This window comes from Oryctolagus cuniculus, chromosome 6 (genome assembly GCF_964237555.1).
Source record: "Oryctolagus cuniculus chromosome 6, mOryCun1.1, whole genome shotgun sequence".
In the NCBI taxonomy this organism is placed as follows: domain Eukaryota; kingdom Metazoa; phylum Chordata; class Mammalia; order Lagomorpha; family Leporidae; genus Oryctolagus; species Oryctolagus cuniculus.
In genome coordinates this window covers 82,648,820-82,675,318 of record NC_091437.1, presented here as the reverse complement: position 1 = coordinate 82,675,318, position 26,499 = coordinate 82,648,820, and positions in this window count along the sequence as shown.

Below are 26,499 nucleotides of genomic sequence, written 5' to 3'. Positions count from 1 at the left end.
CTATTTGGAGTCTCTTGTAATTGCATATGAATATTAGAGTCTCATATTTTTATGAACCTGTCATATAAGTTTGTAGACTTATTTGTTAAGATTTTCATAATTTTTTTTCTGAAGAAGAACAATAGGAAAAAAATAGAGTGCTGTTTGCCTATGAGGAAACAAAATTAATTCACATACTTAGGAGCTAACCCTGGCCATTTCATCATTGGCTTTTCAAAAGAGAGATTTTATTTTATTCACCCTCAATAAATGAGCACTCAAGAGCATATAAATATATGAAAGTGTTATCTCAGGGCCGGCTCCGTGACACAGTAGGTTAATCCTACGCCTGCGGTGCTGGCATCCCATATGGGCGCCAATTCTAATCTTGGTTGCCTCTCTTCTAATCCAGCTCTCTGCTCTCTCTCTCTCTCTCTCTCTCTCTCATAGCTCTCTGCTATGGCCTGGGAAAACAGTAGAAGATGGCCCAAGTGCTTGGGCCCCCACACTTGTGTGGGAGACCAGGAAGAAGCACCTGGCTCCTGGCTTTGGATCAGTGCAGCTCCAGCCATTGCAGCCGTCTGGGGTGTGAACCAATGGAAGGAAGACCTTTCTCTCTGTCTCTACCTCTCACTGTCTGTAACTCTACCTCTCAAATAAATAAATAAAAATTTAAAAAAGAGTTATCTGTACCCCCATGGTTATTGCAGCTCAGTTCACAATAAGATATGGAATCAATCCAAATGTTTCTCAAGTGAAGACTGGATAAAGACATTATGGGATATGTACACCATGGAGTACTACACAGTGATAAAAAATGGATTTGCAACAAAATGGATGCAACTGGAAAACACTACCCTTAGTGAAATAGGCTGGTGCCAAAAGAACAAATACTATATGTGCTCCTTGATCTGTGGTAACTAATTGAGCACCTAAAAAAATCATCTATAGGAGTGAAATTAACACTTGCAGATGCAATGATCTTGAACAGCCCTTTTCTCAACTGTTGAGGAACAGTTTTTTTTATACTATTTGTTGAACTCTTTACTTAGTATAGAATTAATCTTATGTGTATAAAGTTAATTGAAAATAGATGTTTGTAAGAAGTAAGAATGGGAATAGGAGAGGGAGGAGGAAGCAGTGTGGGAGTGTGGGCGTGAGGGAGCGTTAGCGTGGAAAAAATCACTATGTTCCTAAATTTGTATTTATGAAATGCGTGAAGTATGTATATCTTAAATAAAAAGTTTCTGGGAAAAAAAGAACATATTAGCTCTGAAAGATATGTGTAGAACCCCAGAATTGGATGATCAATTTACATGCAAATTCACAAGTGCTACAAACTGAAACTGGCATTTTGTTCAGCTCCAAGCCACAATCAAGGTAGCTACCACCCAATAAAAATAGTAACATAAAAGATGTACCTCTGGCAAAATTTATTTCTATTGGGGGGAGAGCCAGTCAATGTCCTCCTGAAAACAATCATGTCTCTATGGCTCCCTCCCCCACCCCCATTCCTTTCCTACAGCCAGCAAAAGCAGCAACAACAAGTCCAAGCAGTTAATACAAAATAGGCACTACTTTCCAAGGCAGAGAAACTAGTTCTAAAACTCAGGTATTATAATGAGGTTGTATTTCCTTCTCTTTCTCCTCCTGCTTCTCCTTCGCCTTCTTGTTTGACACATAATTATACACACATACACACACACACACATTTATTCATAGGGTGGGGTTGTACTTTCTGAGGAGTAGGAAAGGGACCCGCGTTGTGGCTTATCTGATGTAGAACACTAAAGAGTGTTTACTAATCAACATTCCAATCACCAACAAGGAATGATATTTTAGTAGGAAAAGAAAGTGAAATCCATTCCTGTTTTCATGGCAATTTTAGCATTTAGGACTCTCTCCTTTGACTCCTTCTGCAAATTCCTCATCTTACACTTGGAAAAGTTTCTCCTGTGACAGGGCCAAGGGCCCCTTCCCCATCATCTGTTCTTGGTTGGGAATCTGCTAGGTGTGTCTTTGGAGGAGCCATCATAAGGTCTCTGATTTATAAAGTGTGTTTACATTTGGCTCTGAAGTTTGCTGTGGGCCAAGCTGATTCTATTTCCTTTAGTCTCTTTCCCTGGCATGGAAAAAAAGAAAACGATGTAATTACATTCATTTAAGAAATCCCTTCTGCTTTAAAATGCGAGCGTAGCTTCAGTGGTTGTCTCCCAGACAAGCAGAGTAATAACAGTAGGAATGATATATTTTTGGTTTTTTGTAAATCATGCAATTTCCATGGAAACACATACAATAGTGCTGCTTGTGCCTTTAGTGCATAGTTTGTGGCTAGAAAGTGGAGACCTCCCAGGTTCCATGTGTCTTGGATACCTTTAGCATGACGTTCCAACTGGAGAAAACCTTCCCATGTGGCTTCCTCCTCTAAAGCACACTACAAATGGAACTTTCCTCTGGGAATTCATGAACTAGTTCAGCCCTTGGCTTGCCAACTTGAGCTGTGGCTGATTTGGGTTGGGAATACAGCTGAAGGCATATATGTATAAGAATATAAGAATATATGTTATATATAATATATATGGCCTTTTGTCAAGTGCTCAAGGAAGGCCAAGTTCAGAAACTCATACACCTTTTCCACATTAAGAAAATTAACTTGGCAGAGGAACATGAGGCATCTTGCAGTTCCAGGAAGACAGAGTTGGCATTTTTAATGAATCAGTCTGTGAATCAGCAGCTGATGTGGCTATCTGTCAGCTCCACATAGCAAAATTCTAATGTTGCAGGATCTGGAGATGGAACTGCAAAGCTGTCTTCCAATTACAGAATACCTGGAACTCTCAGGACGGTCACCTTTGTTGTCATATATTTAAGATATTTGTGGTTCAAATTAAAACAGAGCTGGTGGGCAATAGCCTCTCAGTACCCTTGAAGCAAAGCAAATGGTGTTGTACTGCATTTGTGTAGTTCTCAGGAAGGACTGAAGCCTGACACTGACTAACCCTCAGGAAATGCTAGCATAAATGCATTAAAATATAGATTAGCTTTGATCAAAGCCATCACTAACTAAGGAGACATGAGGTTTAGAAAATTTCAGCTTCTCAGCCTGAAAAGCAAGTAGTGATCTAGTTTTTTCCTGGTGGAAGTGATGGGGAAAAGTGGACCTTGTGTCAAAGCAGAAAGGATGGTTTCTGATCTGAGCAATCGTGAGCTTAAATTGATGTGTTCAGTAGTATGCACTTCAGGGAACTGTAACTGTTTCTTCTTTGATACTTCTACCACACTTTGAGTAACTTGAGAGGAGTTACTGGTCCAATATCTGTCATACTGATATCATTTATTGAGTACAGATATTTAACAAATGAATCTCATTCATCCCTCAAAGTGTTCCCTATTTTGCAGGGAGAGAAATGGGGATGCAGAGGGGTTAAGTAACTTGCTCAGAGTAACATAGCTTATGTTCTCTAATAATAGGACACATCAATCCTTTAATTGGGTTGTTGCAATTCAGATTGCTATGCCCCACTTCTAGACCTGAATTCAGCATCTCTGGAGTGGGGCTGGAGAAAATGCAAGTTCCAAAGTAAGAATCACACTTTGAGAACCTCTGGCTGATATAACTAACCGAAGACATAACCCTTCATCTCAGCTTTGGGTGGTTCTGATGCCTATTCTCTTTCTCCAGCACCATATGCTCCTCCTGATCTTCTGTCCTCCACAGCCTGAGAGCCAGTTATCTGTGAGGATCTCAAGGAATGTCACTTTGACTAACCCCCCACCCCAACACCCTGCCTCTCTAGGCACACATACCCCTTTGTTTATCTCATGAACTCTTTCAAGTCTCCAGTTCAAATGCTACTTTTTCAGAGAAATCCTCAATAAAATAGTTTATAATTGAACATTCATGCAAGTCTACTTGTTTAATATATGTCTACCTACCTCCCCAAAGAGCCATGAGCCCCTCTCTCTCATGTTTTCTGTTCTTCTTTGAACAGAATCATAACTTGGTACCTAATGCAAGTCTCAGCATTTAGAAGCTACTCAAAAACACAGAAAAGTGCATTGAATTAAAGGAATTTTGAGGCTCTATCCTAGTTTCACCATTTACTGCTTTTTTGAAAGGTCAATGCCTTGTCATTTCTAAATCCCCACCTTCTTCCCATTTGTAAAATATGGATAATCATTTTGAGAGAGTTGTGTTGAGGGGTATGTGTGTGTTTAACAAGATAATGCCCAAGAAAGCGATGTTTTAGGAAGTTATTCTCAGCTTCCAAAATAATGTAGAGCTTGTAGTTAACATTCAGTAATTGGTGGTTGAATTGAAATGAATTTGGGCCATTTGGATAGAGAGATTTGTCCTCTATCCAAGGAAGTTAACTTTAACAGTTATTCATCTGGGGACATCAAACACCTGTCCTGTAGGTTTTATTCTGAACATAATTGGAGATACTTTCACTACGTGCTAATATTTTGTCTATAGCAAACACTAAACCAATGTCAATCAACTTTTAAAAACTGGCAGAGGCACATGTCATGTAACCTAAAGAATTATTTCAGAGAAGTTCATTTTCCAACTGAATTCCTTCACACAAATCTCTGGAATGGGTTGAAATGTGACATTAGAGTCTCTATCAATGGCTTCCTAAATCAGAAATGTGAAGATGTTGGCCATTTATAAATCTCATCTTCTGTAACTTCTTTTGTAACACAGAGAACAGAATAATTAATTAAAATACAGTAGAGTTCTCTTTTTACTAAGCAATGAACCATTTACTATTTTTAGTTTACAAACACCCACTCTAATAACTAATAGATGTAGAATTACTTGATGTCAGTGGTACCCAACATTCAAAAATTCATTTTAAGTTTCTCTATATTTATAACCTCTGCCATTGCTCATGTCATATTTAATGTACAAGGAAGGACGCAGTTGAAGGAAAAATAACCCACAAATCTCTTTTAACAGAGTACAAGCACTTCTTGATCTTAAGATCCCCACTAAACAACAGGCTCACATGGTGGAAGCTTTACACCTGTAAACATTTTCCCTAATGGGTCATAGTATATCTACCATCTAGGAAAGAATCTTTCAGCTCTGCCTTTGCAAAGCTCACCATCTGTGAAACAGCATAACTTTGCTTGAGAAACCGCGTAGAGACTAGCTAACATACACCTCAAAAGCATGATGATGAGCAGTTTCACTTCCTGGCTTTCCTTTTCCTTAGAAACCAAACTCAAAAATATGATGACAAGGCAAGAACTTGTTTATATTAGACTAATGGGGATCTAGGCACTTTTCCAACACGTGGCCCTAGAGAAGGAGAAACACAGAGAGATGTATTCATAGGACATGCTTCATGTATCATATGCTCTTGTACTGTGTATAATTTACAGAGTCAGCTGTCAAGTGACTGAGCAGGCGATGCTCTACTCACCTAGATATAGGTCACTTCTCTTTGAATAAGAGTAACTCCTGAACCACATATTGGTTTTGGATCTTTTTTTTTAATTTTTTGACAGGCAGAGTGGACAGTGAGAGAGAGAGAGACAGAGAGAAAGGTCTTCCTCTTTCCCTCTGCGGCAGGCACACTGCACTGATCCAATGGCAGGAGCCAGGTACTTCTCCTGGTCTCCCATGGGGTGCAGGGCCCAAGCACCTGGGCCATCCTCCACTGCACTCTCTGGCCACAGCAGAGAGCTGGCCTGGAAGAGGGGCAACCGGGACAGAATCCGGCACCCCGACCGGGACTAGAACCCCGTGTGCCGGCGCCACTAGGTGGAGGATTAGCCTAGTGAGCTGAGGCGCCGGCTTGTTTTTGGTTCTTAATCCTTGAAGGAATGTAACATATGCATGAGAAGAAAGACTAACTTGCAAGAGAAGTGTTTAAAACTCCATTCCATTCTACACAGATAACAAGGTATTGCATTTTGGTAACAGCTATGGTTGAGTAGCTTGGTAAATGTGGCAGATATCTTGGAAATATTGAATTGTGTCTCCTATGACAGCACTTCAAAAAATTTGTAGAAAAACATAATTAAAAAAATTTTATTTTGGTGTGAAAAAATTGTTTTGAATGGCATGCAGAGTTTTTCCATAATACACATCTTACACAAATTTCAAAAATGTTCTGCATCTAAATAAACTTATCATTTGATTACATTTTTCACAAACTTTCAATCTCCTGGTATTTCCTAGGGAAGTAAATGGGAAACCAGGCAGGCAAGTGCAGTCTTGGAGGTCCAGAGGAGTCAGTATCTGAGCCATGATTTACATCTACACTCCCAGGTTTAAGGGAATTTCGTGGGAACCATGCCATTCTGATGAATGAAGACAAGTGATAGGAACCTTGGAGAACTTTGGAAACAAAGAAGTCCTGGCAAGGCAGCAAAGCCAACTTAGAAAAAATCCCAGCCTCTGTCGTGATATTCTCAGCAAAGAAGGGAGCTGAGCTCAGCGTTTCATGTTGCTGATGCAGGGAAAGGGCAGAAACGCAAACTGTGCCTGCGGGCCTTTTCTTGCTGACTCAGGAAGTTCTTCACTCAGCGTCTTCCAATAGCCTCCTCTCAGTCAAGGGCTTCTGCCTTCTGAAGCGGGACCTTCAGTAGCACCCCTAACTCTTTCTACTTCAGCCCAGGAGCTTCTGGAGTGGCGTCAAGTATTCAGTCTGTGTGTATGCTCCTAGGCCTCAAGTCGGCCCTTTGGCAATAGTAGTGTTTCCCATGCAGGAGGAAGAGGATCGTGCAACCAACTGGCATACAGCAGCATGGAACACTTTTGCTGTAAAGTAGCTATGACCAAGACCCACTTGAAGCAGGTGTGGAAAGCCACAGACTGAGGTGGCGAGCTGCCAGGGTACCATGCACAAGGCAGGCTTGTCTTTGGTCTCCACATCTTTGCTTGTGTACACCCTCCTGTCTATTGCCCTTTGCTAACCTCTTCTCTTCCTTTCCCTCCCCTCCCTTCCCCTCTCCTCCCCTCTCCTCCCCTCTCTTCGCCTCCCCTCTCCTCCACCTTCCCTCCCCTTTCTCCTTTCCCCGCCTCTCTTCTCCTTCGTCTTCCCCATGCTCCTTCCTATTTCCCCTCTCCCTTTCTTTTTTTATAGAACGCTTTTATTTAATAAGCATAAATTTTACAAGTACAACTCTTGGATTATAGCAGTTCTTCCTCCCATACCAGCCTTCCAACCAGCAAACCATCCCATCTCTCACTCCTACTCCCATCCCATTCTTCATTAAGATTCATTTTTAATTATCTTTATATACAGAAGATCAACTTTATGCTAAGTAAAGATTTCAACAGTTTGCACCCACACAGACACACAAAGTATAAAGTACTGTTTGAAGACTAGTTTTACCACTAATTCTCCCTTTCTTTACATCTGGGGCCACTCTGTCTCAAGCTCCTTTTCCAGGATAATCCCATCCTGGCTCTTCCAATGAGTAGATTGAGTGGAGCTCCAGTGTGGTACCCTGTGCTTTTTCTCTTAGTTAAAGATCCTGAACCTTTCTGTAGAATTTAAAGTAGAAAACCACATGCACTCTGAAGAGTAAAAAGCTTGGCCATGTTAAAAGGAAACCTTCAGACTAATTACATTTCATAGTGTTTATTTGAGCAAGGAATGATTCATGAGTTGGAAACACTCAAAATCACAAGTTTGGATAGCTCCACCCAGCAGCATGAACAGCAAGAGCTTTCATAGGTCATGTCCGGAAGCAAAATAGGAAAGTCACCTAATTGGCTACCACTGGGTATCTGCCTTTCTTGAGTATGGCATGAGGACTTGGCTGCCTGTGATGGACTGAAACCTGATTGTTGGTATCCAAAAATACACTACTAAATTAGCTTTGGGTTTGTTTCTGTCCTAAGTTAGGTTGTGGTTTGTTAAGGAATTCAAAGTATAGGAGCAGCTCCAGCTAGTGGCCTTCTGCTTCTTTTGCTTTGACAAATATCACATAAACTCATGTGTTATCAGTGGTCACTTATGCCTATGTGCCATGGGGATAATGGCACTTTTTCTCACTTCTATGTAGTTTTCTCTCATATTTATTTAAAAAATAAAAAGCAATTCTTCTCAGTCACTTGCTTGAAAAACTACAGTAAATATCTAATACTTTCCTTGAAATTCTTTCTGCCAAAATTTCTTGGTTCCTCAGCAAAAATATGACTTTTATTGGAGGATATTAAATTATTAATAGTAATGGAGTATGCTAATTATTCAGTATATTATTTCCCCCTACATTTATTATGAAAAGCTTCAAAAATAGGGAAAAGATAGTTTTAGTGAACAATTGTATACCTACCACCTAGAAAATTCCACATGAGTGTTTTGCTTTGTGGTAAAACATTATATAGAAGTTTATATATACTTTTATTTATTCATCAATCAACTTTTAAAAAAATTCTGTTTTTAAAGTTGATCAATCCTTGCAGATATAAGTGGAAACTGGAAGTAGCTAACCCAATTATTTGACCAGTATGGACCTTATACAGGCCAAGTTGGTTAGTACACATTACTTAATGAGCCCAGCATGGTGACGCAGCAAGTTAAGCTCCATTTGTGACATGAGCATCCCATATTGATATAACCATTTGAGTTGAGTTCTGGCTGCTCCACTTCTGATCCACTTCCCTGCTAATGTACCTGGGAAAGAATCATAAGCTGGCCCAAGTGCTTGGGCCCCTGACACCCACATGGGAGACATGGATGGAATTCTGAGCTTCTTCTGGGTCAGGCCATTGTGGCCATCTGGGGAGTGAACCAATTGATAGAAAATCTGTCTCTCTCTCCATGTTTCTTTATCATTCTGCATTTCAAATAAACAAACAAATATTTATTATTTAAATTTATTTTAACAGTTTTTGTTTTTATTTCTAATGTTTATTTATTGAGATACAGAGACAGAAAGAGAAAGAGAATGAGCAAGAGAGCTCCCATCTCCTGGTTCACTCCCCAAATATTGCTGGGTCAGACCGCAGCTGAGAGCCAGGAACTCAATCCAGGTCTCCCATGTAGATGGCAAGCACCCAACTATTTGAAACATCATTGCTGCTTCTCAGAGTCTGCACTAGCAGGAATCTGGAACTGGGAGGAGGGCTGGGATGCAAACCCCAGTATTCATACAGAATGGTGTTGTCCCTTTTTTTTAAAAAAAGATTTATTTATTTATTTGAAAGGCAGTGTTAGAGGGGAGAGAAAGGGGTGGGGGAGAGAGAGAATCTTATATCCACTGGTTCATTCTCCAAAAGGAACCAACACTGCACTGGGGCTTGGCCAAGTTGAAACCAGGAGTTAGGAACTCTATCTGGTTCTCCCACATGGGTGGCAGGGGCCAACTATTTGGACCATCTTCCCATGCTTTCCCAGGTGCATTTGCAGAGTGCTAGATAAGAAGTGGAGTAACCAGGACCCAAACTGGTGTTCATATAAGATAACAGCACTGCAGGCAGCAGTTTAACATATTGTATCACAGTGCTGGCCTCATTTGTAGTTTTTTTTTTTTTTAAATAATTTTATTTTACTTGAGGGTAGAGTTACAGAGAGAGGGAGAGAAAAAGAGATAGAGAGAATGCAGGTGTCTTAACCAGAGTCTTCATTAGGCCAAATGCCTGCCTCTAACTTCCTGATTTTTAGCATCTTCTCTTCACTTTTCCCTAATGTAATTTGCTTGTCCTATTCAGCTTGACAAAAACATATTATTTTGCTTTCTTTGACTAAAAGTAAGTGATTAACTTTGCACTCTCTGACTAGAGAAAGATGAATTATGAAAATATACAATTTTTATAGGTTAATAGATAATATTTTACATATCTGTTGGTACATATTAAATAATTTTTGCCTTGAACATATAAAATGGAAAAAACTTTTGGAAGAGAATATTTTCACACTACCTGCTTTGCTAGTGATGATTCAAGTCACTCTAAGTCCTCCGTTAAGTAAGATGAAATGGAATTTTCAATTTTAATTTCCCTTTTTAAAAGATTTGTTTATTTTTTTGAAAGTTAGAGTCACAGAAAGAGAGGAAGAGACAAAGAGAGATTTTCCATCTGCTGGTCACTTCCCAGATGGCCACAATAGCCGAGGATGGGCCAACCTGAAGCCAGGAACAAGGAGCTTCATCTGGTATTCCACATGGGTCGCACAGGACCACACACTTGGGCTATCTTCAGCTGCTTTTCCCAGGCCATTAGCAGCGAGCTGGATCAGAAGTGGAGCAGCCAGGACACAAGTCCAAATGGGAAGCCAGCATCACAGCTGCTGGCTTTACCTGCTATCCCACAGTGCCAGCCCCCTATATCTTATCCCTTTAATTCAGAAAAATTACTAATGGTAAAGAGAAAACAAAACAAAATGGAACTCAAAACTCCTCTGCAAGAACTAGCATTCTATAAATATAAGCAGGGTGCAGAGTATTGTGCCAAAGCTAATGTTCTGTTATCCACATAATCAGAAGGAATCTGTGGTGTCTATTATCCAAAAAATGGTCACATTCATTAAAAATTGCTTAATGGTTGTTAATATTTGCTTTCCTAACAGAATTGCTAGGGTTGGGTTAGTTTGTGGATGAGTTTGTGTGTGAGTACATGGTCACTGTGAGTTGAATTCTACTAAGATCTGCTTCTACCCAGTGAACACATCTGATTCTCAATGTGTGCACCTTGTCCTCACAGTAACAACCACTTCCAAATCTCTGGATATCGGCTGGTTGGGTACATTTTAGTTCAGTTCTGACATTAAGTACCTGGAGTTACATATGCTCCTACAAGGTAAAAGGATCATGCCACAAAAGACCACCCTACTTCAGATGCTGGCTGTGAGTTTCAGATCACTGGATCTTCTGGATGTCCAACTACTAATTCAAAGGAATTAATCCAGCAATTCTCTCCTCTGTTTGATATTTGCTAGCATGTTTCACAGAACTAGGGGACGCACTTTACTCACCTTTACTGGTTTGTTATAATGTGTGCAGATGCATAGCCAGATGAAGTGTGAGGTAGGAGAGGGTCTCAAGGCTTAGAGCTTCAGTCCTGTGGAGTTGGGATATGACATCCCACAGCACATGGTGCACGTGTAACACACCTGGATTCTCTCACCAGGTAGGGGCTTTTATGGAGGTTTCATCATGTAGGCATCAGTGATTATTAACTCAATCCCCAATCTCTGTCTCCCACTCCTGAGGTTGTAGAGAGTGAGGCTTAGAGTTCTGGGTTCTAATCAAGTGTTTCTGGTGATGAGCTCCCAGCCTGCAGCTATCTAGGGGCCCATCAAGAGTCCCTCCAATAGAAACAAAGATGCTCCTATCTTGCAGGACATTCCAAGAGATTTAGGAATCCTAATTAGATGTTGTTATCATCTCTGATATTCAGGAAATCATGGTTTTATCATGAGTAAGGGACAAAGATCGAATATATGCTTCTTATTGTGTCACAGGTTCCTAGAAAAATATTTTGTAGGTATTACGAGTTAAGAATTGAATGGTAGATTTTGACAGACTATTGTGATTAGTTCTTTTCTTGTCTAATCCCCTCATTTCACAAATGAGGAAACTGAGTCTGAGAATTACAGAATGACTTGCCAAGGATACCACAGGGACATTTAATGAGTGAAATGCTCCAAATTTGAAGCTATGTATAATTAACACACATTTACAGTGATGCCTCATGGCTTAAAGGAAGACTACCCAGTTTCAATTTATTTGATTATACTCTAGGCTGGAGGGCTGCCATTTTAATTTAAACCACATTCCTCTCATTTCTCAAGTCTTAATATTGCTTGAAATTTTTTAGTGCTATATAAATTGCTTTCTTTCATTTGAAGGTAAACCCAGTGGTTGAAAGAAAATCTTCTCCCATGCATTTAATGGGAAAGGTCCAGAACCAGTACCAAGAAAACTTGATTTCCTCTTCAGTTAAAATATCATTGAATCCTGTTAGCCTTTTTAAACACATGAGTTGACTTGACCTCTCCATAAAACAAATAATTGTGTCAACTCACTCCTTTCATTTACTTCCCTCTCCTATTCAATCCCTTTAGCCCAACCTCTAAATAATTTCCTGTGTAATAATCCCCAAAAAATCTGTGTTTAAATTGAAAATGACAAAACAACTGTCCTTAAATCAATCTTTAAATAGTCATGAGAATGTGTAACAAACACATCAATATTATGGTTATTACCATTAGGACTTACTAATTACCAGAGATGCTGGTGTACTGGGGACTGCCAGTATGCCCCCGACAGGTGCTCAACAGCATATCCAAAGCTCACTGATGCCAGTGTGAGTTATGCAATGCAGTTTCATTTTACAGCCTGTGTTTGAGGACATAAATATATAATTCTAATGCAAACATTCTTAACCAATGTTCCTTTTTATTTTAAGAAATAGCATCACAGGCTGCAGCCCAAGGTTAATTGCCACAAACAGATTTCAGATTGCTCAGAAGTAGGATATGTACCAGGAATAAAGATCACTAGATTTTGTGTGTCTCTATGTTAAAGCTTATATAGCCTATAATTTTGTCTTCCTCCTTTAATTATTTTCCACAAATCACCAAGTGCTGCTCTAGGAGCTTCTGACAAGCTGTGAGAAGACAAAGTGTATCTCAGCAGTGGAGGCTTGCAGGTCAGATCCATCTATATTAGAATCGCAGCTCCATCAAGTCTTAATTTTGACCCCAAGCAACTTATTTATGTAAATATCAGTTTCCTTATCTGTAAAAATATTATGCAGCTCACAAATTGTTATTTAGATAAAGTAAAATAAATTGCAGAAAGCACTTAGCTCCAAACCTAGCATGGAATAAGGCTCTATAAAGTAACAACAATCCAAAACTCTGCAAAGCAGTGACCCTTTCTGCTGCAAAAACACCTAATGTCAAAGAGCAGGTAGTTTTGCAATGACATCAGTTCTCCCCTTTGGTCCATCAAAGGCCTGAGCCATCAAAGCGTTTATATTTTTAATAAGTGAAATCCATTGAGAAAATGGTTTGAAGAGTCAAATTATCCCCAAGTGCAGACGTTTGTAAAATAATAAGTAAAAATTTGTGGCTTCCATAAAGTTCTTTTTTAAGTTTTTATTTAATGAATGCATTTTTTCATAGATATAACTTTAGCAATATAGTGGTTCTTTCCCTCATACCCACCCTCCCACCCCAACTCCCATCCCACCTCCCTCTCCCTCTCCCATCTCCTTCATTATGGCTCAGTTTTAGTTTGATTTTATATACAGAGGACCAATTCAATGTCAAGCACAGATTTCAACAGTTTTCACCCACACTCACACACACAATATATAGAGTACAGTTTGAGAACAAGATTTGCAGTTGATTCTCATAGTACAACTCATTAAGGAAGAAGGTCCCACGTGAGGAGTAAGTGCACAGTGACTTCTGTTGTTCCTTTAACAATTTACACTCTTATTTATGACTTCAGTGATCACCCGAGGCTCTTGCCATGGGCTGCAAAGGCTGTGGAAGCCTTTTGTGACCATAGATTCCATCGGTATTTGGACATGGCCATAGCAAAGTGGATGTTCTCTCCTCCCTTCAGATAAGAGTACATCCTTCTTTGATGGATCTTTCTTTCCACGAGGTCTCACAGAGATCCTCTGTGTAGGATATTTTTTGCCACAGAGTCTTGGCTTTCAATGCCTGAAAAGCTCTCACAGCATTTCAGAACTTCCAGAAAGTTCTTTTACTAGTAGCTAAGTTTTATTCTTGGCCTTCTGCCACATGCTCCATCTTGTACACGAAGGCAGTTGGTCACCCACCTCCGCGGATTTATTTCCTCTGAATAAATTCGGTCTGGCTGTAAAAAAAAATATTCTTTCATTGACAGCAGACTCACTGAGCAACTTGGTGTCACAGGAGATTTTATAGTTTGAAAATGGACAGCATATTTGGGGTTTTGTTAGGTCATAGAGTGGAGAAATCATTCATAATGTTTTGAAGACTGTAGTTTAAAACTGGTTCCCATTTGTACACTTTTCCAGACATCTTGACAAGCCTGAATTTTCTGTAGACACTTTGGTTGAAGAAAAATATGAAAATGGCATCCCTTCAATCCCTTCAGTTTTTACAGAATAATTGCTCTCGAAGTGTTTTTTTTTCTTTTGAATGTAGACACATCAATATGAATATGGGTAAAACTTATTTGGCAGAAGTGGTGGAATTGTCAATGTTATTCTTGTAGGACAGTGTTAGGTTTGTATTTATTGTTTGTAAAAGTAGTATAAAAATACGGTTGATGAAAGAATATGGAAGATGTTTTTTCCAAATAAAACCTTAGACAAAGGGGTAGTGGTATGGGTTTGGAATGTGTAAATAAACCTGAAGAGAGTTCTCAACCCATGTACCTGTTCCACTCCCACCTACTCTTCAACTCTCAGTTTGGGTGTTATCGGCCATAAACTTTTCTGGAATATTCACCACTATCCTCACATTATAGGTAGCAGCTCATATCATTCATTGGTAACACCCTATTTTTGTAGTAGTTGATTGAATGTTGTTGTAGTAATGTGCTTACCTCTTAGTCTCTCTGCCTAGTTTGTAAGGTGATGAAGACTGGGAATCAGGTACCAATATATTGTATGTTTACTGGAGCTGAGAGTAAGGATAGCAGATAGGGAGAGATGGGGAGGGGATAAGGGCAGAGGAAAAACTCGAGTCAGTGATGATAATTTCCATGATAATCCAAGGCTACTGGGTGCCATTATTGATAGACTCCACATAAACAAGACATAGGTGAAGTCAAGGAAAGGGAAATGTCTGACTTTCCAGGAGTGACCTGGCGATGTCAATGAAGGAATTGTAGCCTACTGACAAGAATAGAACAAGATGGTCTGTCTGGACGAATGTGGTTTCAAAGAGAAACTTTATAGAAACACTATCTTTCTAAAGGAATTGACATAGCAAGTTCATCATTGGCAATAGCCAAGACTTTCATTGGTTAATTACAATATTTTCTTCTTTTTTTTTTCCTCAAAGATTTTTTTATATACTTGAAGATAGAATTAGAAGGGGGGATCTTTTATCTGCTGGTTCACTCCCAGATGGTCAAAAGAGTCAGTGCTAGGCCAGACTGAAGCCCAGAGCTAGGAGTTTCCTCCAGGTCTCCCACATGGGTGCACCGACCCAAGTACTTGGGCCATCTTCTGCAGCTGTTCCCAGGTGCATTAGCAGGGAGCTGGATAGGAGTGGAGAAGCCAGAACTTGTACCAGTGTCCATGGGCAGCTTTATCTTCTGTGCCAGAGCACCATCCCCCCAAATTTTTTTCGTAGGTCAAAATACTATTCTAATTCACATAGCATTATGTTAAAAATACACTGACATTCTGTCATAGGAATATACAACATTCCATGTGTGAGTTTGTGATCTGCAGGTATTATTCCAAAAATAGCTTAATTCATAAGAAATAGAAAAGGCAGATATGGCCATTAATAAATCTTACTCATTTTTTGAAACTCAAAACTGTAAGTAAGTATTCTTCTTTTCCTTTTTAACCCCAGTTTTCCTTCTGAAACACCAACCTTTTGATGAGTATCAGATCATTCATTTTACTAGCATGGCCACATGAAGAGGGACCTTGCACTGCCCTTAGATAGATGGCCCTGTCTTCAGTGCCCATCTGACCACATTCACACCCAATTTGACCACTTCCAAAGTTTTTAAAGATTTATTTTATTTATCTGAAAAGCAGCATTACAGATACACACACACACAGAGGGAGAGAGAGAGAGAGAGGGAGAAAATCTTCCATTTACTGGTCACTTCTCAAACAGCTGCAATAGTGGGGGTTGAAACCAGGAGCCAGGGGATTCATCCAGGTCTCCCATGTCAATGGTAGGGGTCTAAACACTTGGTCCATCTTCTATTGCTTTTCCTAGGTCTTTAGCAGGGAACTGGATCAGAAGTGGAGTAGTCAAGATACAAATCGGTATCCATATGAGATGCCAGCTTTTCTGGCTGGCACCAAAGCAGTGCCCCTCAGCTCCAAATTTATCAGATGATTTTTTTCCACTCTTATATAGAAGAAAGCAATGTTTTTTAAAAGTTTTTTCGCCAAAGAAATCCTTTATGAATTCAAATTTTAAAAATGTGTTGCTATACTTGTTCATTGCTAAAGCCTAAGTTCTGTCTTTAGGTAATGAATCCCCTACTTCTGTCTCCACTGCCCTCTTCAGTGTTACCTGTCATGGTTCACAGCTTTGCTCTCCAAGCAGATTGAAATGATACTCCATTGGAAATATCCACTAGATGTCAACATCCAGAACTCCCGCACTTGATGCAGAGAATTTCTGAAAGTCATTTGGAAACTGGAAGCACAGAAAGTCACAACCAGCATGGCGAATCACCAAAAAGCTCTCTTCATTGTGAAAGGAAAACTGGAAGTCCAGTCATCAGAAAAGAATCCACTGAGGCCAGCGCCACGGCTCACTAGGCTAATCCTCTGCCCGCGGTGCCGGCATACTGGGTTCTAGTCCCGGTCGGGATGCCGGATTTTGTCCCGGTTGCCCCTCTTCCAGGCCAGCTCTCTGCTGTGGCCCGGGAGTGCAGTGGAGGATAGCCCAAGTCATTGGGCCCTGCACCTGCATGGGAGACCAGGAGAAGCACTTGGCTCCTGGCTTCGGATCAGCGCGATGCGCCGGCCGCAGCGGCTACTGGAGGGTGAACCAACGGTAAAAGGAAGACCTTTCTCTCTGTCTCTCTCTCTCACTGTCCACTCTGCCTGTCAAAAAAATTAAAAAAAAAAAAAAAAGAATCCACTGAGAGGTCTTGGGGATGATACAGCATTTCTAGAAACTTCAACAAGTTACATCACTCTAGAGACAAGTATGGTTCCTCTTCTATTGCAATTGCTACATATCATTAGCCATTATTCCCTTCCCCTGTGCAGGTACCAGCTCCCTCCACCTACCTCACTGCAGATCTGCAAGCAAACTGGATACCTTTCTGGATCTGCACTTGCGTGGTGTTTGGATTGACAGCACTTTCCTTCTTGGAATTCTGGCTACTCACATCATGCTCTTCCTCCAAGGGGCAGGCCAAATGCCTCTCTCACAGTCATCTCAACCCCCAGGTTTCAAATTTAGCCCCATTTTCTACCCAAAGGTGATTGTTCCTCTAAGATGTGCTGGCTCACTGGGAAATCAGGAGTTTTGCATCATGGATTTATTGCATCCCATCTCTGGGCAAATTTAGGTAACTTGAAAAGCCCCACAATTTCTTTGCGTTTACTAACCACACCTGTATTCCTGTATTCAATGAAAATAATGAATTCTCTCCTGTGTCCCAACAACACTTGTTTGTATCCTCAAGGTAAGACTTTTTTCTATTTTCTGTTATTAAATATAAAAGTACAATTACATTTATAATATAACAAAACATGTACAAATAAAACATAGAGAAATTACCCACAATGCCATCATCCAAACACAGTGATTACTGCATTCTTTCTATCATTCTTAAAACACCTCTTTTGCATAATCTCATTTCTAGTGCACTCACAAATTCTGGGCCCAGTTTTACTCTATAATACTCAAAAATTACCATTTCTTGAATTGATGAAACATGCATTTTTAAATGATGACCTTTTATATAATAGATTTTTATTAATTCCTTAGAGTCGAGTACAAAAGTACAAACACAAAATGTTTTTCCCATTGTGTTCTGGGCTCCATATATCAGTCAGGAATGTTCCACCCAGCTGTAACTGAAGAAGATCCCAGGCAAGTGTGCAGCCTTCTGGCCTGACGCCTGCCTGACTCCCCTCATTCCTGTTCTGATAAACCACTACTGGCTCTGGAAGTCCCTGCTTGGCCTCTCTCAGGGACTCTTCTTCATTTTTATGATCCAATATTATCAGGCAGATATTTGTGCAGTATCTCTCCATCCCCAATATCTTACTCGGAAACTTTCCCCACAGTTTTCAAAGTCTAGCTTGGAGTCAGCTACTATGGGCAAAGAAAGCCAGAAACTTCCCGGGGCTGGGACATTGCACTGTAAAAGAATACGTGGAGCAATCTGTGGAAATAAGCCGAAAGCAGTGAGCATGATAAACAAAAACTAAAGTGCAGTGGGAGAAAGCAACATCCAGAGTTGCAGCAACTCAGGAGTTCTCCATGGCCTCTGGCTACTTTGTGCCTGGTTCCTCCACAGGCCCCTTCGAACAGGACTTGGGCCCTCACGCTGGATCCATGGAATGGTGTTGGACAGTACAGCACATCTACTACCCTCGGTACAAAGTGTCAAATTAATTCTTCCCAAAAGTCTAAAGCCTTTGTGATAACACCAACAATATATTTCCACTGAAATATATATGTTTTTAAATTTGAATGGAGACTTAAATTGATGATAGCATTCTTGGAGTCTTTAGTGCACTCTGATTTAATATAAGCTATTTGTGTGCCTACTTCATTTTTCTTTAAGGCCATAAACTACCTGAGTCAGAAATATATTAGCTAATAATTGTTTTCCCCCCACAGCCCCTAGCATTATAGCTTGTCCATAGACAGTTTTCTGTAAATATCTGCTGGAAAAAAATAATGACCAGAATGTATTACTTCTGATTGACCAGAAAATTAGCAAAGGAAATAATTCCAATATGTTTAGGAGAATTGAGGCAGAGAAAGGATCTTGTGATGCTTATTTACCTACCTGGTATTCATTGTTTTCACTTCTTCTGAATTAAAAGGCCCGCTAACTGTTCATGCTTATTTAATGTTCATTACAAGGCTAAACAGGACAAATGAACATTACATTTAATAAGATGAGTCTGGGATTCTGGCCCAACTTGAATTGCACCAAGGAGTAGATTCTGTACCTGCTACAGTGACTAGATAATCATTCTGAACTCACTCAACCTATGACTTTCCCCTTGACAAAATTGCCCTTAATGAAACTCTGAGATGAACATAGAAAATCCAACTGTCCATACAAAGACTTCAGGCAACTGGTTCTGACACCAAGGCAGTCTAGAAGAGTTACGCATGTATAAGAGTACATCAAATGATTCCCACAAAAATAAAATTAAAAGATAAATAAGTTCATTTTGTTGCAAAAATTTGTTTGAAATTCATGCACAATTTTTTCATTAAAAAACTTTAAGGGAAATATATATTGTGAAAAAGAAATGCATCAAAAGAAACATCTTTTAATTCCATGTCTACCAGTTGTTTGAAATATCCTTGTATGTTCTGAGTGGTACCTTTCACAGTGAGATACCTGACTATTTTCCCAATAAATAATCTGAAGTCCAGAGGACCTATCCAAAGTCACTTTATGTGTGTAACTTTGAGGTTGTTGCTTTATCACACTATATTTTTACTCATCCTTTGCTCTGGTCACTGCCTGTACCTTCTTTCCCCTAGTTCTTCCATCTCTTTGATTTTATATTGAACTATACTAATCCCTGGATATAATCGCCCATTCTCTTCTAGCTGTCTGCCTTTCTTGGTCCACAGTAGCTGATGCTGGGCTACACTATGGGAACATAGCAGCAGGGTCCTTGCCCTCACTGTGCCTCCCAGGGAGCAAGATGCTTGCTGGCCAGACTGGGCTAATGGTGCCACCTGATGGCCACCAATGGTCCAAGCTTTGCATTTTCTCTTTAATACTCATGTATTTCCTTCCACTTGAACTTTGCTTTAGCTGTTTCTCTTCTCTCTTATCTCAGCATATTCCATCTTCTTCATTTACCTTCCTCTTCTATCCAGACTCTATTCCCAACAACATGTTTCTTACACTCTCCATGTTCCAACCCCTCTTGTTTGTTTTACCACATCTTCCCAGAAATCTCCTAATCTTGGATCTATCCAATCAATTTCCACTCCTTCAATTATGAGTCCTGCTAGAGGAACACACCTTGGTCATGACTTAGGAACTCGGCTTGGATCACAGCTGAGATCAGTATTCCTTGCAAGAGCATTCCCAAGTCCCCAAAAGCTATATATGATCTTTATGCTACTCCTGGCACTTGGGCCATTCTCTTCCAGCACTTGTGTTTTCTTTGTCTTCCCTGAGAGGTTTTTCTCATGTACCATATAATGTGGTCCAGTTGTTTTCACCATAAATGTCTCCCTGCCTCTTCATAGGGATCTCTATCTCTGGATATGCTTCTATCTTTTGCCTCTCGCCCTCTTTAAATTAAACCATTTAAAAATATTTTAAAATTTTCTTTTTTTTAACTTTTATTTAATGCATATAATTTCCAAAGTACAGCTTATGGATTACAATGGCTTCCCCCCCATACCGTCCCTCCCACCCACAACCCTCCCCTTTCCCACTCCCTCTCCCCTTCCATTCACATCAAGATTCATTTTCGATTATCTTAATATACAGAAGATCAGCTTAGTATACATTAAGTAAGGATTTCAACAGTTTGCTCCCACACAGAAACATAAAGTGAAACATAATAGATGATTTTTTTAAATGATGATGAAATCAGATCAGACCTATTGTCATGTTTAATCCCAGTGAGAGTCAAGTTGGGAGTTGATAATTTCTTTTTTTTTTTTTACAGAGGATCAGTTTAGTATGCATTAAGTAAAGATTTCAACAGTTTGCACCCCCATAGAAACACAAAGTGAAATATATTGTTTGAGTACTCGTTATAGCATTAAATCTCAATGCACAGCACATTAAGGACAGAGATCCTACATGAGGAGTAAGTGCACAGTGACTCCTGTTGTTGACTTTACCAATTGACACTCCTGTCTATGGCATCAGTAATCTCCCTATGCTCCAGTCATGAGTTTCCAAGGCTATGGAAGCCCTCTGAGTTCTCTGACTCTTATCTTGTTTAGACAAGGTCATAGTCAAAGTGGAGGTTGTCTCCTCCCTTCAGAGAAAGGTACCTCCTTCTTTGATGACCTGTTCTTTCCACTGGGATCTCACTCGCAGAGATCTTTTGCCAGAGTGTCTTGGCTTTCCATGCCTGAAATACTCTCATGGGCTTTTCAGCCAGCTCCGAATGCCTTTAGGGCTGATTCTGAGGCCAGAGTGCTATTTAGGACATCTGCCATTCTATGAGTCTGCTGAGTATCTCACTTCCCATGTTGGATCACTCTCCCCTTTATTTATTCTATCGGTTTGTGTTAGCAGGTACTAGACTTGTTTATGTGCTCCCTTTGACTCTTAGTCCTTTCATTATGATCAATTGTGAACTGAAATTTTCTTACAAAGCATTTATTACATACTACAAAGTTTGTAGAGTAATATAATAGCAATCATATTCCCAGAAATAAAGAGTTGAACCCAGTACATCTAAGATCACATGTATTCTTTTGTCAATCATATTTTTATCTGTCCATCTGAGAGTCAACATCATCTTAAATTTTGTGATTAAAAATTCCCTCTAATAAAAGAAAATCATAAACCTGGCCCAAAACTAGGATTATGTCTCTTAGCCTCTATTCTATTGACCAAAGAGGTGGTAGCTCCTACATGTATTTCACCAAGATCTCGAAAAATCTTGGTGCTTTCTACTCTACTTGTCCAATAACCATAAAGCTGTTGATATAATGGACACAAATGCTAATATTTAGGATGCACAGATAGTTCACAAAACCCCTAACAAGCCTCTTTGGCGATACATCATGCCTGGGATATTTCTCTAGAGCATACATCAAAGGCTGTGAAATGATGTCAGCCTTATGTTGGGTCCAGTACAGGAAAGTCTAGGTGATAAGTGGCCCTGCTCCTTGAGTCCTATGACCTGGTATACTACAGATGATAGAGATGTAAATGCTAGGAAGAGGTGCTTATAGTAATCCCCAAATGGAAAAATCACAATATGGAACTTCTAGAGTTCTAGTCTGAGTTCTCTCAGACTAAAGGTATACTTTACAACAAATGTCCAACAATAAGCACACATTGGTCCTGTCTCTTACTGCATCTCTAGGAACTTTCCACCTGAAAGAATGATGGAATTGAAATAAATCAGGGCATGTTGTCACATCACTGTGTGAAGATGCAGAGTCATCATCCATAATGCAGAACACAGCCTAAGTCAACAACCATCATAGTGAGAATCTCCATTAGATATAATATCTGGGTCCAGGGACCAAAAGCTAGAAGGAATGGCTCTGCTTATAATCATACCCTGAGGTACTATCTGCCCTACAAGTGTGGGCTCCATGACTTTAGTGGTCCTAGTCCCCACTGCAGAACACAGAAAGCATCCTTGTGTGCTTTCAACACTGACCACTGCCCAGTAACCATTTGTGGTGCCTTTAGTTGTCTGAGGGAGAATGTCGTGGAGGGTTAAGATTTAGACAGAGGTAATAAGTCCAGTTTGGTCAACACTGAATTGGGAATAGAGGTCTCATTAGAATCTCAAAATGGAGATAACATCTGCACAGTTAAGGTGCAGGCTTCATGACCAAAAGATGTAGGTTGGGATACAAATGTATAGTCAGGAGTCTATAGATGACCACTGAAACCACGGGTTTGAATGGGATTGTTTTGGGACAGAGCATAGAATGGAAAGAAATGGTGACTGATGACACAAATCACAAAAATCCCAATATACAGCAAACGGGTGGAAAAGCAATAAGCTAGCGTTTCTTTTTTTATTTGCTTCCCTTCAAGTAATAGCATCTTCCTGAAAAATCTATCTACAACCACACTCCATCCCAAACAGAGCCCTACTTTGGAGCCCCTGTATTTTCCTATTCCCATTCTAGACATTGAATTAATTGGCTTAGCTAACAGAAAAAAAATGCATTAATTTATCAGTTTATTCTCTATCTATAAAACCTCACTCTGTGGCATTAGGAGAGATGCTAGGGATACTAAAACCAATAGTATTGAGACTGACCCTTATAGAGTTATGCAGAGAATGGTTTGGTGCTCCCCAATTCCATTACTTTTCCTGAGCACTACTGAAGGCTTCCTTTCTCAGTTTTCTGTGAAGCCAGATTAGTATCTGATCTATGAAATTTGGACAGAAGGATGTAAAGATTTGGCCATAAAACCCCCTATGAAGTTTTCACACCCTTCCTTCCCACACTCTGGAAGACATGCAGGTCATATATCTAAGATGACAGCACCGCAGAGCAGAAGGGACTGAGTTTCTGAATCAACACTTGGACACAAGCTGTCCCCAAAACCACAGACGTTCATTGTGTTGCAGTTAGAACATTAACATTTGGGAATTGTCTGTTCCAGTTAGCATCAATTATGTTGATTACTGTGATGTACTCTTTAGGAAGGGAAAGCAGACCCGTGAGTGAATGTGTGCAATAAATGCAACTATGGGACTACGGCAGATGCAGGGATGCGGGAACCAAAACATAGGAAGCATTGGTTCCACAGGGAGCAGGGAAGTCTCTGTAGAGGAAGCAGAGTTGATGTTTTCCAAGAGGACAGCAGTAACAGGGATGACATTCTGGCAGAGGGGGAAAATGCATGTGAAGCCTGCAGGCCTCACTGATGGTGTGTCTACAAAACTGTGAGAGGTCTGGAATATTAGGGTGTAGTAGCAGGTGGGAACAGACTTTGAGATACAGAAGAATAGGGCCTGGCTATTGCACTGCCTCTGTCTAAAATACTGGTAACATTCCATAGGGACACATTCAAGAGTTTGAAGAGAAATATGATAGTGTTCGAATTTCAGAAAAATCATCAAAGTGGAGGTTACAGTGAAATGATCAAAGTGGAAGTTGCAGTGAAATTATTTTATAGCCAAGGAAACCAGCATGGAAGAATGTGTGATCATTCATCCTGCAGATATTCAGAGCTTGTATGAAGCCCATGGCTGTGTGTTGGAGAAAGGAAAGTGGAGCAGTCTACAGAATATAGGAATACCTGGAGACTTAGAATAATTTTGAGGCTCCACACTTGGGTGACTAGCTACATGTGGAATCAAATTAGAAATGCAGAAGTAGGGACCAGGGTTGAGGTACAGCAGGTTAAGCTGCTGCTTGTGATGCTGGCGTCCCGTATCCAAGCACAGGTTTGATTCTGGCATACTTCATGTCACATCCCACTCCCTGCCAATGTGCCTGGGAGAGCAAAGGAAGATGGCTCAGGTACCTGGGCCTCTGCCGCCCACATGGGAGATGTGGATGGGGTTCTGGGCTCTTGGCTTTTGTATTGAGGCCAAATAGAGAGTGAACCAGTGGATGGAAGATATTTCTGTCTGGATCTCTCTGTCCCTATCTCTCTGTTACTCTACCTTTCAAAAAATAAACTAAAAAAAAAAATGTAATGAAGAAGCCTAATTCATAAGAGCAACAAGAAATTAAAACACACTGGGGCATAAATCTGTAGAAGCCAAAGGGAAAAAACAGATCATAAGAAAATGTGAACAATAGAGAGGAAGTTCATAATGCTGAATGGAAAGAGCCTTCATCATAAAGGCAGGATTCTCTAAACAACCTGCAAGATGAATGCAGTTCTAATGGACACAGACTGAAAAGAAGCTACAAAGTGATTCGAGTGTTCATCTGTAACACAAATTAAGACTACTACAAGGGACTAAAAATAAAAATGAGGAATTTGCAATGCTATCCATTAAACACTACTGTGACATTGTTTTAATTGAAAATCTGTGAATCTGGTGAAATAGTCAATACCAAGATTACTGCAACAGAATAAAATATACAAAAATAGACTCTAGTATATAAAAGCATTGTGTGTGTGTCAAAGACGTTTTCACATGAAATATTTTTAAACAGTTGGCTAAATGAAAAATTGAATACATATAATTAATCTCTAACTTACTATAAATTACAGTTGGATTAAACTATTTAAAAATGTTTATATAGCATTTCAGGAGTAGTTAACAAGGAAATGATTTTGATGAAAGTAGAAAATATAGGGGCCGGCACTGTGGCGTAGCAGGTAAAGCCGCTGCCTGCAGTACTGGCATCCCATATGGGCGCCAGTTTGAGTCCCAGTTGCTCCACTTCCAATCCAGCTCTCTGCTGTGGCCTGGGAAAGCAGTAGAAGATGGCCCAAGTCCTTGGGCCCCTGCACCCGCATGGGAGACCCAGAAGAAGCTCCTGGCTCCTGGCTCCTGGCTCCTGGCTCCTGGCTCCTGGCTCCTGGCTTCAGATCGGCGCAGCTCCAGCCTTTGCGGCCGGCTGGGGAGAGAACCAGCGGATGTACGACCTCTCTCTCACTCTCTGCCTCTCCTTCTCTCTATGTGTAACTCTGCCTTTCAAATAAATAAATACATATTTTTTAAAAAAGAATAAAATATAAAATTATAAAAGAAAATACTATTTGCTGTATTACTTTAAAATGAATCATCTGAATTAGTCAAAGTCCCTCAACAAAGCCGGGGTAATTCATCACATACCTGATGAGAGGATTGCAGTCTTCAGGTATACAAAAGCATCAATAATATGAAAACTTGGACATGATTAGAACCATGACAAACAGAGGAAACACACAAAAGAAGAAATTCAACGCCTATAAAACATGTGAAAAAGTGGGTGGAGACATGCAAACAACACAAATTACAAGGTATGAGACTCAGGAGATAGTGAATGTGAAGGGGAATCATTGCTATCACAGACTTTTGGCAGGGTATAAATTTTCTATGGGGGGCCGGCGCCGCGGCTCAACAGGCTAATCCTCCGCCTTGCGGTGCCTGCACACCGGGTTCTAGTCCCGGTCGGGGCTCCGGATTCTGTCCCGGTTGCCCCTCTTCCAGGCCAGCTCTCTGCTGTGGCCAGGGAGTGCAGTGGAGGATGGCCCAGGTGCTTGGGCCCTGCACCCCATGGGAGACCAGGAGAAGCACCTGGCTCCTGCCATCGGATCAGCGCGATGCGCCAGCCGCGGCGGCCATTGGAGGGTGAACCAACGGCAAAAGGAAGACCTTTCTCTCTGTCTCTCTCTCACTATCTACTCTGCCTGTCAAAAAAAAAAAAAAAAAAATTCTATGGGGAAGTATGGCAATGTCTCAGGAGTCTAAGAAATATTTATTGTAATTGATTCAATAATTTCATTTTCGTAAATCTATTCTTGGCTAAAAAACAGAAACACGCACCTACGTTCGTGTATATATGACTTTTGGGGGTGTTTTAATCTTTAAAAAGTAAATCTGAAATTCTAGTAATGTGGAATTTTAAATATAAATCATGGTATACACACAGAAAAATAGTATATTCAAGCCATCTACCTGCATGCTGTATAAATATATATAAATATATTAGTACTTATTTGTTATTTATTTGAAAGGTAAAGCAACAGAAAGGCAGAAAGAGAGAGACAGAGACAAAGACAGAGATCTTCCATACACTGGCTCACTCTTTGAATGTCCACAACATCTGGGGCTGGGTTAGGCTGAAGCCAGGAGTCAGGACCTCCATCTGGGTCTCCCATGTGTTAGACAGGACACCAAGTACTGAGCCGTCACTTGCTGCTTCTCAGGATGTACACTAGTGCAAAGGTAGAACTGGGAGCAGAACTGGGACTCCAGCTGCGCACTCTGATATGCTATGCAGATGTCCCAAGCAGCAGCTTAACTTTCTGTGCCACGATACTTGCTAGAAATATATTTTATGACCCAAAATAGTC